Below are 12,059 nucleotides of genomic sequence, written 5' to 3'. Positions count from 1 at the left end.
ATACCTCAATGAATGCCGTCATCAGGATTGGTAGCCGCTGGGGACAACACAATGCATGAGCCGTTACCGATCCAAGCAAAGTATCAACATCTGTTGGCAGGACTGATGGGAGTGTCAGACAGATGTCTAACACGCATTCTTCTCCACTTAGCAGGCATCGTAGAACAAGTAAGATGCAATCTTGCCATATTGGTCGGAATGATAGAAACCACGTGGCATTCAGATCTCGTAAACGAGCAAGGCCCAGAATCTGTATCATGCGCTCTCGACACTTCATTGCCAGTAGAGTGTTCTCTAGGGTAATCTGGGTGTCGCTGGTGGCTTGACTTGCCTTATCAGAGCAGAAGGATCAAAAATAGTATTCCTGCTACGAGTCCCAAAATGAGAGGCAGACCGCCGACCACAGAGTGCACAAAGTTTGGAAATATGCTGAGGACTGCTTCAAAACATGTACTATACCACTGGTATCAGACATGTTTAAGATATGACCCAACATTTCTACAAAGTGTATGGAGCAGTTTGTTGATAAAAGGGCATGTATCTCTGCAGAAGACCTTGCAACTTGTAGTTCATACGTCTTTTTGGACGAGGTCAGTGGCACAGTTTTTTGTAAAAGAATGGCTTTCATTCTGCTTAAAGTATCAATTCGTATGGAAGAGATGTTGAGTGAAGGCCATAATGGGGACTCCCCGTCTGTCTTAGTTTCAGGAAACAATACTTACATACAACAAGTGACCGTGGCTGACACAGTTACGAGATAGGCTATTCCTGGCAACATTCCACAGCAGCTGTGATCATTCAACATATTATAGCTTCCATTAGAAAGCTGCCTAAAAATTGGATCTATCACTGCAGCTGGAGAACCTTGCAGGTGGCAGGATAAGTTGGTTGAAGAACCATCGCAGGCCCCATGTAAGTTAATACCCTTATATAAAAGTTTACCGCTTAGTGAGCTTTTGCAGTTTGTACCACTAAGGAATACTTCTTTTGCCCCGCTCCAACATCTGTGTGTATATGGTAAATCCCAGGTTGACTTGATGTATTCTTTACCCAACCTTTCATATACGCCAGCTGGTATATGTTTCAGACAATACTGAAAATGGAACATTGTGACAGGCAGAGTGATTGTCCCGTGTATAAGCCATTCTGTTGGCGGTTTTTCCGAAACAGGTAATGGTAATCTTTCCAGTTTTTCAATGCTCAGCACCATATAGTCTGCTCCTCTTTGTGCCAGAGTGATTTGTCTATCTGTAAGGTTAAATACATAAAACAATGACGTTGTGTTGATTAGACGCCATGGCACATATCCAGAACGAAGATTGTGTAACGTCCAGACTAAAAGCATTATAGAACATAATTGTGACTGTCCATACTGTAGCATGAGCAAGTCCTGTTCCATTATGTCTATGGCAGAGGATACTACGCTGTCCAAAGAATAAATTCTGAATGGCAGAGTCATTAACCCATTGCAACTACAGAGAGAGATTTCTCTAAATTAATACCATCAATATCTCATATTCGTTCAGCAGTCTCTGCTTGTGTCGCTTTCCAAGCTTCATTATAAATGGTATATATACCAGCGCATATAAAACGTTTATGACACGGTTTTGCAGGTCCTTGTAAGAAGTCCCTTAAATGAACACCATCTTTAAGTAACGATAAGTGTTGTTTTACCTCTGCTAGTGTGGATTTTTGTAGCCAATCAAGGCACAGTTTTCTTACACTGTATGTTGTTACTATCCCTGGATGTTGTCTCTGGACATATCTTGGATCTGGCCTAATGAATATAACCCCTTGTGTTTTATCCAGGAATCTATCTTGACAGTTGTTTGTGTCTGTGGGCCAGATTAACCATTTCTTCTAATTAGGATCAATTATGTTTTTAAGTAAAATTGTTTTTATGTCGACCAGCCCTTCTGTAGTGTTTTTACTATCAGGTGTAGGTGTAGGTGTAGGTATGGGCGGTTTATTCAAATCTTTTATCTTAGCTAGGCTAAGACAGGATGTCTGTTGGACAGTGTCATTCAAAAACATTATTTGTTCAGGGATAATGCGGCCCGAAATAAAGCTTCTATTCCCTGCACCTGCCAGTCTTTTGTGCCCCAGACAGTTTTTGTCTCAATATTGTCTCTCCAAAAGTCAAAACCTAACTAGGACAGCTGGGCATAAAAGGCCGCAGAATAAATTTGCTCAGTGTTAGTCAACATACTTTTCATTCCTGTCTTATTGACATTTATTTAAGTAAAATCTTTCTGGTTTTGAGACATTAAAACCTGAGAAATATGGAATGTTTTTGAGCTACACTTTGGTGGTGTTGGACAATGTTCCCATTGATTATAAGGATGAACATTTGTAGGGTTTGCAGATTTGTGCAAATAATGATGACCATAGTGATCATAACAGTACATTTGTTCATAATCCGATGAACCTTCTAAGTATTCATGTTTTGTAAATTTGCAGACATCTCTAAGTCTGACATCATATTATTAACAGTCTCAAAGTCCCAATCATCAGAAAATGTGCTGGGTGAAACAAAGTCACTCAAGAAAACCTTGAATTGGTGTGTAATCTTCAACAGCTCTGCAGGACCAAAGATGTCATAATCAATTATGTCCCAAGCTATACCACCAGGTATAGGAACGGCTGTGATGTTCACTGATGACAAGTCTATTTGTTCACGATGAGGTGATTTGTGTGGTTTGAGGAGTAAGTTGATGTTCTTACTTGCTGTGTCCATTTTACTATATCTTCCATTTATCAGCATTCCCAAACTAAGGGGGTCATTAGGATCGCGGATTTCCCGCATCCTACGGGCCAGCGGAAGCCACCGCCGGCCCGGAGAATGCGGGAAAACCGCCGCGGATGCTTGAAAGACCCACCGCCACAGCTTGAAGCTGCACCCGCCCCAATGTTAAAAATAGAGGATGTGACCGCCACCCTGGCGGTCACATCCTAATCTGCATGGAGGGACCGCCGCTGCCCCTGCGGACGGTCCCTCCTACTCTATGGTGGCGGACGGACTCAGGTCCGTCCGCCATCATAATCGGCCCCTTAATACAAGAATTAGCCAAAGTAGGAGAAAAAGTACACCTAGCACATCCAAAGTTCAACCTATGGTAAAACCAGATAAGTTTTTTCAAGTGCTGGCATTGTTTCAGGTTCACTGGGATCCTCGTAAAACGTATCAAAGTTAATGAAATAGCCAAATCCAGTTCTGTCAATAGGAGGTATTGCATCAGGATTATTTGAAATCACTGGAGCTACAGTACCCCTAGTCATATTAGCATAGTCAGATGCTATATCATTGTAGGCAGGTGTTTCTTAACAAACTGTTATTTGGGTCTCAAGAGGCACAAGTTCCATGGCCTTGTTGCTTAGTCCTTCTTTTCGTACTGCAGATTCCTCAAAGGTGATGAGTCTTTCAGTTTGAAACTCTTGGTTAGTAGCCAGATTTGGTTGTCTGCTACATCTTTGGAGTCCACTTGGCCTACTACTTATGATTGGCCACATGATGTGGTTTTACAAGGTCGATAAATACGAACCTGTTCTCCTTTCTTCCAGCAAGTGGCGGCAATAACACTGTTCTTGATCCGTGGATTGCTAGCACAGGTGCTGGTTGTCTGTAAGAAGGCCCAAACTCTTTCTTATCCACGATCTTTTCTCTGACTAGATCCCCAATCTTTGGAATCCAGGCAGGCCTTGTTGGGATGGGTGGTTCCCCTTCAGTGGTTGTTGGCTTCTGCAATGTGTTGCTTTGACTCCTCCTTGTTTCATTTAAGTCCTGCAAAACAGCCAAACGGTCTTTGATATCAAAAGGTTTTTGTTCTACCACTGTGTGACGATCAACGTCCTGGACAATCATTCTAGTACCAAAAAGGATTTCATATGGAGTGATTCCATCCAGAGAACTTCTTGGCAGATTGTTTAGACTACGTTGGACACTTATTAGATGTTTGACCCACCGGTCACCCGAGCCTAATACCCTAGCTGTTATAGATTGCTTTATGTCCCGTTTTTTTCTCTCCACTACAGAATTTCCCTCAGGATGGGATGGACTAGAATACCGCAATGCAACGCCCAGATTGGCCAAGGCCTCTTTGTAAGCTTTTGAGCTAAGCGCAGGACCCTGGTCAGAATGTAGCGTGCTGACTGTGTATGTGCCGATAAAGACTCGCAAATCTTTTATAACAGTTCGGGCATCAGCCGAGTGCTGAGGCCACATCCAAAGAAATCTTGAGCAATAATACACTGCGACTACGATATATTTATAGTTACCATGCCTCTGTAAGGGACCGCAGTGATCCAGGTAAACGCAAGCTAATGGTTTATCTGAAATTACCAGGGGCATCTGCGCCGGGCGTTTCACTGTAAAGACTTTCATCTTTTGGCAGATTTCACATTACAAAACATAGTGCGCGGCCACCAGTATCTCTGTTTTTTTTTTTATACAATTTTTTATTAACTTCATAGAAAAAGACAAGAGTGTACATCACATTTTAAATTTTTTGGGCATTTACGTACCAGACAAGAGCAAGGTAGTATCTCTGTTTTAACAATGATACTGTGGCGGAAACACCTGCATGTTCAGAGGCAAGCCCTTCATGTGCTGCTAAGATTAGTCCTAATCTATGTTCCATGTTTGGAATTACTCTATCCCCCACTCCAGGGATTCGAGCAAACTGATCATTATTTGCATCAGTTATATACCTATATTTGAGTGGAAAGACTTTTGATAATGTTTTACCGCTGTCTTTGTTGGAAGCGGTGACAGCTTGCATTATTTTGCTGTCTATTTTCATTTTTTAACGAGTGATTGCAGCTATGGAAGCCGTTTGCACAGCTGCCTACGCGGCTTCATCAGCCAATGAATTCCCTGCCACGTGAACGCCATCACGTTGATGACTCTGTGTATGGATCACGTGAGTCGTTTGTAGTTTTTTCTGTAATTGAACTACTTGTTCCCAAAGCAACTTTTGCTTGATTGTGCCAAGGAGGTGATCCTGACTATATTTACTTCAAGATGGCCACTGCTTACATTTGCGTGAGTCCGCTCTCTATATATATCGTTCGCCAATAGGGGGATGCGATAATTGTATTTAAGAGCCTCCTTTTAATTCTTGTAGTCGGTCTATTATTTTGGGCACAAGGAGGTGTTTCTGACTATATTTACTTCAAGATGACCACTGCTTACATTTGCATGAGTCCACTTTCTAGATCTACCATTCGCCAAAGGGGTGATGCAATAAATGTATGTAAGAGCGGCAAACAACTGCAGTCAGCATTTACTGCACTACTGACAGGAGAAGGGAGACTGTGAGGAGGTTACTTAGTCTCGGTCAGCATCCCGCAATGGGAGGGCGGGTCGTGTGAATTCAGGGAAGTTCTTGGGATCCCGGTGGCCTGTTTGACCTTTGGATATGAGGGAGGATTTGGGGGAGCCCGTCCCATATCGGCAACAGGGTGACTATCTCGGGGTTATGGTATAATGAGTTGCGACGGCATGTCCCCGGGTTGTCGCTAAGATGGGGTTTGTTGTAACCTTCTACTTTTAATATAAGAGACGGTCCGGGAGAGACTCATCTATCCCGCAATAGAAACTTGGGGATAACCTTGAGGGAGTTGGTATATGAAGTAATATAAAGAGGGTACCTTTGTTGGATGAAATATGGAACTCAGAAACTTGGTGTTTAAGTTAGCTACGGGGTGTAATTGTATTTGGTGAGAATGAGAAAAAGAGAGCCATAGGGACTTATTTGGCATTTTTATTCGCCAGGCAGTCCTTCCTTGAATGTTGAACGAATGACTTGACGGGGTGCGGTCTACAGAAAAGTTTTTACGAAATAGGATTTCTTTCGAGTTGAGGGCCATAACTCCCGTGGCTAACATTACCCGATTCAATAATCAGGTACAATGTGGAACTTGCTCTTTTTGCCTTTAGATTTGTCTAAAGAGAAGTTTGAGCTTCCTAGTTCATCAAGGTATATAATATTGCGTTGGCTTCTTTCTACCCTCTTGCTTATTTCAGTGCTAAAGGAGGTTGTGTCCAGGGGATTTCAGAATTGATTTTCCTTTTTGAATAAACCACGTTAACAGACACCATTAAGGTAGAGTGTGGGTTTTTGCTACTTTTTAAAGGGATGTTCTTATTGTGTGGGCCATTATTGGATATTAATGGATTCCTTTTATGTGTCCTTACTCTTTAGAGGATATATTTTCTGTCTAGGGAGGACAGTTACAACCCCACTTCGAAATTAAAATTGTGGCTAACCTGAGAAGGAAGTTGCCCTTGGGGAAGAGACAAAAACCCTCTCCTTCACTGGTGGGTAATACCCTGTATTTTATTGATATTAACAATATGTTGGAGAATGAAGTGGTATGAATAGATTGGTTTGAGGTTCAGTGTGAATCACCGTGGATGGCACCAATGATGGAACCAAAAGTGTAATGTAAATGATGCATAATATGCCCAGTAAGCTGTTTGAAATGTTTTTTACATAATGATGAAGTGATATTGGAACGTAATATGAAATAGAACTGTACATCTTGTAAGAAGTCTCTTTATAATTGTTTTATTTGTATTTTTACTAATGTTTTTTAGATGAATGTATTGGGAGACATTGATCAGTAGTTTTTAAGCCTGAAGAAGGTGATGAACCATATCATACCACCGAAACACGTCGCTTTGGTTAAGAATGCACCCAAATAATACTTGGTTATAACCTGAGTAAAAGAACATCATTTAACATCAAACCAGGAATACTAACATCATTGTATATTTTATTTAAAATGGGAAGGAAATGCATTATTTGTATCAGGCCCTTTTATGTTCTTGTAAGTGGATGTATTCTCCCACTTGATTGTATACTAATTGTTTTTAACATTATGCATTGATGATACATTTTAATCTTTTTGTACACATTTTTTAAATCACGAGGATCCTAAAATATTAAAAGTATATATTAGAATTTGTATTACGTTTTTGGTTTCTATTGGGTGCGGGGATTGGGCCTTGAGTGGATGGTTGCAAGAAGTTTCTCTGTGCTTTCAAAAAAAAAAAAGCCCAAAGGGATCTTGTCTTTGACAGAATCATACACTATACACCTGATTATATTGGAATTCAAGCCTAAGATTACTAATTGGGGCCTGATTTAGATCTTGGCAAATGGGTTACTCCATCACAATGGTGACGGCTATCCCATCTGCCAAAATATAAGTCCCATAGGATATAATGCCATTAACATTTCAGCGGACGGGATAACCGCTGAAATGGAGTAACCCATCTGCCAATATCTAAATCAGGCCTCAGTAATTAAAATCAAATTGCAAGAGTCGAAAGTTCAATTGTTCCTAGTTCTTACAAAAGATGATTTACCTCTTGATTTAAGGCATGCAGGATTCCACAGGTAATGAGATTGGATCGATAAAAAGTGCAGAGCCACCGAAAATGGCAGTTAAATCAGATGCAGCTTATACCAGGATGCATTATTATAAACTTTTATGAGAAGCAGAGGAAGGAATGAAGCCTATCATTTAAGAACAGATTGAACAGTGCATCCTACAAGAGGTGCTTGGAAGGCCCTGCTATTCTCCTGTGTAGGGCATTAGAAAACAAGTTGTAAATGGAGAGTAGTCCAAGATCTTAGGAAAATAAATATAATTGTAGTTATGTGAAGTCCCGTGGCACTGCATCCTGCTGTGGTTTTCTTTCAGATTCCCGCAGATGCAGAATGATACACAGTCATTGACTTGTGCCACAAATTCTTGTCCATTCTTCTACAGGAGGATAGTCAATATCTTCAATATAGGCAGCTGATATTTTCATTGGGAGATATAATACCTTTAGTCCTGCAATGCTGCTGATTTCAAACAACAATGAAGACAATGACGACCCTGACCAAGATTGCATCAATGTAACAGAACTGCGTACTAAACCAAGACCAGACATTAAAGATACTCCACTTAATGAGACTGGTTCAGCATTATAGGTGGCTTTTGTCTGGGAGACCATCAATGAAAATTGTGAACAGCGTATGTGGTCGGTTCCATTTCTGAAATTGTTGAAGCTTCATATTTGTCTGATGTAATTTAACCACAAGTAACATAACTAATTGCCCTATTATTAGCATGCTGTCCGGCTAATGGATTAAGTGTGACAATCTACCCAAATAAAGAAAAACCAAAGGTGGCGATGGACGGAGCGTTGACAATACAAACACTCACCCCCAGTCATCTGATCTGGGTTTAATCCATCACCGTTCTTTAGCTCACTCCGCCACCCCAGTTCAGACATGGTCATATGCAAATCAGTCTGACCCTGTGCCTCATGGGAACAGTCCAGCCCGAACTGCCAAGCCATGTCTTCCCTGGACCGGAATCAAGCTTCCCAGGACCGGTTTCTGGCATTACAGCCGTCTTCAGCCGGGCTTGCTTGACTCCAGTGGCAAAGTGAGCAAGGGACTCACGTCTGAGCATACCCTGCCAACTTAGGGCGAACAAAGAAAAACCAAAGGTGGCGATGGACGGAGCGTTGACAATACAAACACTCACCCCCAGTCATCTGATCTGGGTTTAATCCATCACCGTTCTTTAGCTCACTCCGCCACCCCAGTTCAGACATGGTCATATGCAAATCAGTCGGACTTCCCCGCCAGCGATGCGGCGGACTGCAATGCTGGCGATTGGTACACCGACGCCATCAGGGAGGTGGATTACTATCAAGTAAATTTCACAAATACATTAATATTGGCGGGCCCCTTGCAGTTGTTCCCCGAAGGCAGGAAACCGCCACGGTATGCACTCAGCAAAGCAACTGAACAGTGGTCATTGGATTGTCAGAAATACAACACACTAAGGGGCAGATTAGGATACCGTTTTTTCCGTATCCTCCGGGCCGGCGGAAGCCACCGCCGGCCCGGAGGATACGGAAAACCGCAGCGGACCCACCAAAGACCCACCGCCACATTAGGATGGCTGGTGGGTCCAGGTTTACGTCCGCAGCTTTTCCACCGCGGTTGGCTTACAACCACGGCGGAAAAGCCCTAATATGATGGCGGTGTCTCTCAGACACCGCCAGCCATATTAGGATGCCCAAAAAGAAATGCTTTTCCACGGCGGGTTTTCTGCCGTGGAAAAGCATACGGAGCTTCACTGTGGGGGCCTGTTGCGGGCCCCCTGGGTGAAGGGGGGTGGGGGGTGCACATGGGGGGTACCTATGGTATCCCCCTGCATTTGTATGCAGTAATCGGCAGGCACCGCGCGGTGCCTGCCGCTTTCTGCATACAAATACAATGTATGCATTTTTAACATTGCTGCGGGTGCAGCTTGAAGCTGCACCCGCCGCAATGTTAAACATAGAGTATGTGACCGCCAGGGTGGCGGTCACATCCTAATTGGACAGGAGGGAACTCCGCAGGCCATGCAGAGGTTCCCTCCTCCTCGATGAGCCCCTTGGTGTTCATTGAGCAATTGGAGAAACCTAGTTAGCACACTATAAAATACATCCCATTTCAGACCATGATCCTTTGCCACTCCACAGATCCAGAGAATTTGTGAGGTAAATCTGCGACAGAGAAGGCAGGCTATTTTTTTTCAACACTTGTCACTCTCCAAAAACACTATTCCTGTTCTTTTACTTCTTCTCCTGGGTGTAAATAGTTGTTATACTGACAGTTTCTTAATTTTTTTATAATGTCCAGACCCAAAAATCCAAAGTTTTCTGAGCAAGAGTTTTTAGTCATGAGTAGGCCAGGAAATTGATAAAAAGCCTAAGAAAATGTTAGTATGTGAAAAAGGGATTTGTGTTTGAAAGATTTTATTAATTTGGTACCAGACCAAGTGCCAAAAGTGAGAGATGGAAGGACAATCAAAAAGCATGTGTTTTAGGTCAGCAGCTACACAAGAACAAGACCAGCAGGTGGAAGAGGAACCAGGAGAGATAGAAGCCAACTTTGCAGGAATGAGCAAAATACGTTTGTAAATAAAATATAGGGTTTGTGAGGTGTTAGCAGCTCTAGATGTCTTGTGAACCTTTAGCCATAACTTATCCTAAAGGGAAATGGGCCAACATTTGGCTAAGTACTTTTCCTAAGCCAATTCAGCTTTCCCCTTGCCCCTAATTGGAGAGAGAAATAGACATTTGTAGAAAGAAGAAGCTTAAGTGTAAGTTGATACAGAGGAAAATATTGGAGCATTTGGATGAAAGAGTAGAAATAACCGGTACAGAACAGAGATATTGGGAAAAAGAGGCGCAAAGTAAAGCATATTTAGCCTTACAAGAGGATGGTAAAGAGAATTTTGATTGTAAATCCAAAAAGGATGGAGGCGTGGCTTGGCCACCGGCGAAAATGGGCGTGGGAGCTCCGTGCTCCGTACCTGCCTTCCCCGTTTATCCTGTTGCACTTTCTCCTGATGGCCCTAACGGACTAGGATTGTCCACTTCCCCAACCGCGGATATCGAGGTTCGGCCCGGAGCGGTAAGGCCGGCTCGGCGGCGGTGCAATGCCACGCCGCGAGCAAGATCCTGTGGGCGGCGCCGGCCATCTTGTGCGGCCTGTGCGCCTGGCTTCATCCCCAGCCTCAATTGATTGCGTGGCCGCCTGGCAGTGAGGGCCGGCCGGTCGCTGACTGTGGTGAGGGTCGGGGTCCCGGCTTCACGGCCGACTGGCAGCGGCGGACGGCGAGCCGACCCGGAGAGGGATCGACGCGGTGCCCAGTCGGGGTGCACCCAGGGGGGAGGACAACATGCCTCCTGCGGCTGCTGAGACCCGGCGGACGCGGCATCAGAGGGGCTGCCCACTCGACGCTTGGTCGCTTGTGCTCCTCGGCGAACTGCCGCCCGAGCTCGGGGGGTTGCGCGCGGCCCCGGACCTGCCTGGCATTGCGGTGACTCTGTGGGGGTGCTCTGCTTGACCTGGACGACCTCGACTACTACTAATGAGGGCACGGCGTCGAGTAGTGCGCTGGAGTGGGACGCCTTTAAGGCGATAATACGGGGAGTTTGTATCTCGGCTACCACGGGGACCCGCAAGACCCTCCTGCAGGACGTCGCACTGAGTGAAGATCGCTTGCGTGCGGAAGAGCAACGTAGTCATACGACTCCTGAGGCTCACGGAGCCGTTTCAGCTGCGCGAGAGAAAGTTGCATCAAAGATGGAGAAGCTCCGCTGCTTTGACTATAAGGAGTTTCTTGTTAGAGCTCATGCTGAACGCGACAAGGTGGGCTCCCTACTGGCCTGGCTCGCTAATCCTGGGACTCGCGGTACTCCGATTGTGGCTTTGGCTGCCCCGGAGGGGCACCTGGTGTACACCCAGTCGGAGATCAACGACCAATTCTTGGCATACTATGACCGCCTTTATAGGAGCACGATGTTGAGCGCACCTGCGGAACTTGACTACTTCTTGCTTGCGGCGCAGCTTCCCCAGCTCAATCCGGATCATGTGGACCGCTTAGACGGGGACATCACCAAAGGGATGATACGCGCAGCTATTAAGCACATTGCTCGCCGCAAGACCCCTGGTGCGGATGGTCTACCGATTGAATTTTATGCAACTTACGCGGATGTGTTGATCCCGCGGTTGCATGCTGTTTACCGGGAAGCCTGGGACACAGGGGCTTTACCTGCGACCACTCGCGAGGCTTTAGTGATACCCTTACTGAAGCGTGGCGGCGATGCCAGCTCTCGCTCGGCCTATCGCCCGCTTTCCATGCTCACGACTGACTATAAGATCCTGAGTAAGGTCCTCGCGACGCGGCTTCTTGCTCACATGCGGGCTTTGGTGCACCCCGATCAGGCGGGCTTTATTCCCCAACGCACCACTGCCACCTGTGTGCGTCGGCTGCTTCGGGTCATGGGGGGCAATATTGAGGGCTTTCAATTGACATCGAGAAGGCCTTTGACAGCGTAGAGTGGCCGTACCTGCTCTGGGTACTGGGGGCCTTTGGACTGGGTGAGCGGTTTGTGAAGTGGACTGCCCTGCTTTATGCCACAGCCACCGCTCGAGTCAAGACAGGTGCTACCATCTCCACTGCATACCGGGTTGGTCGGGGGACACGACAGGGAT

This window comes from Lissotriton helveticus, chromosome 10, assembly GCF_964261635.1.
Source record: "Lissotriton helveticus chromosome 10, aLisHel1.1, whole genome shotgun sequence".
NCBI classification, from domain to species: Eukaryota; Metazoa; Chordata; class Amphibia; order Caudata; family Salamandridae; genus Lissotriton; species Lissotriton helveticus.
The sequence above is the reverse complement of the archived record's forward strand: the minus strand, read 5'-3'. Positions refer to the sequence as shown.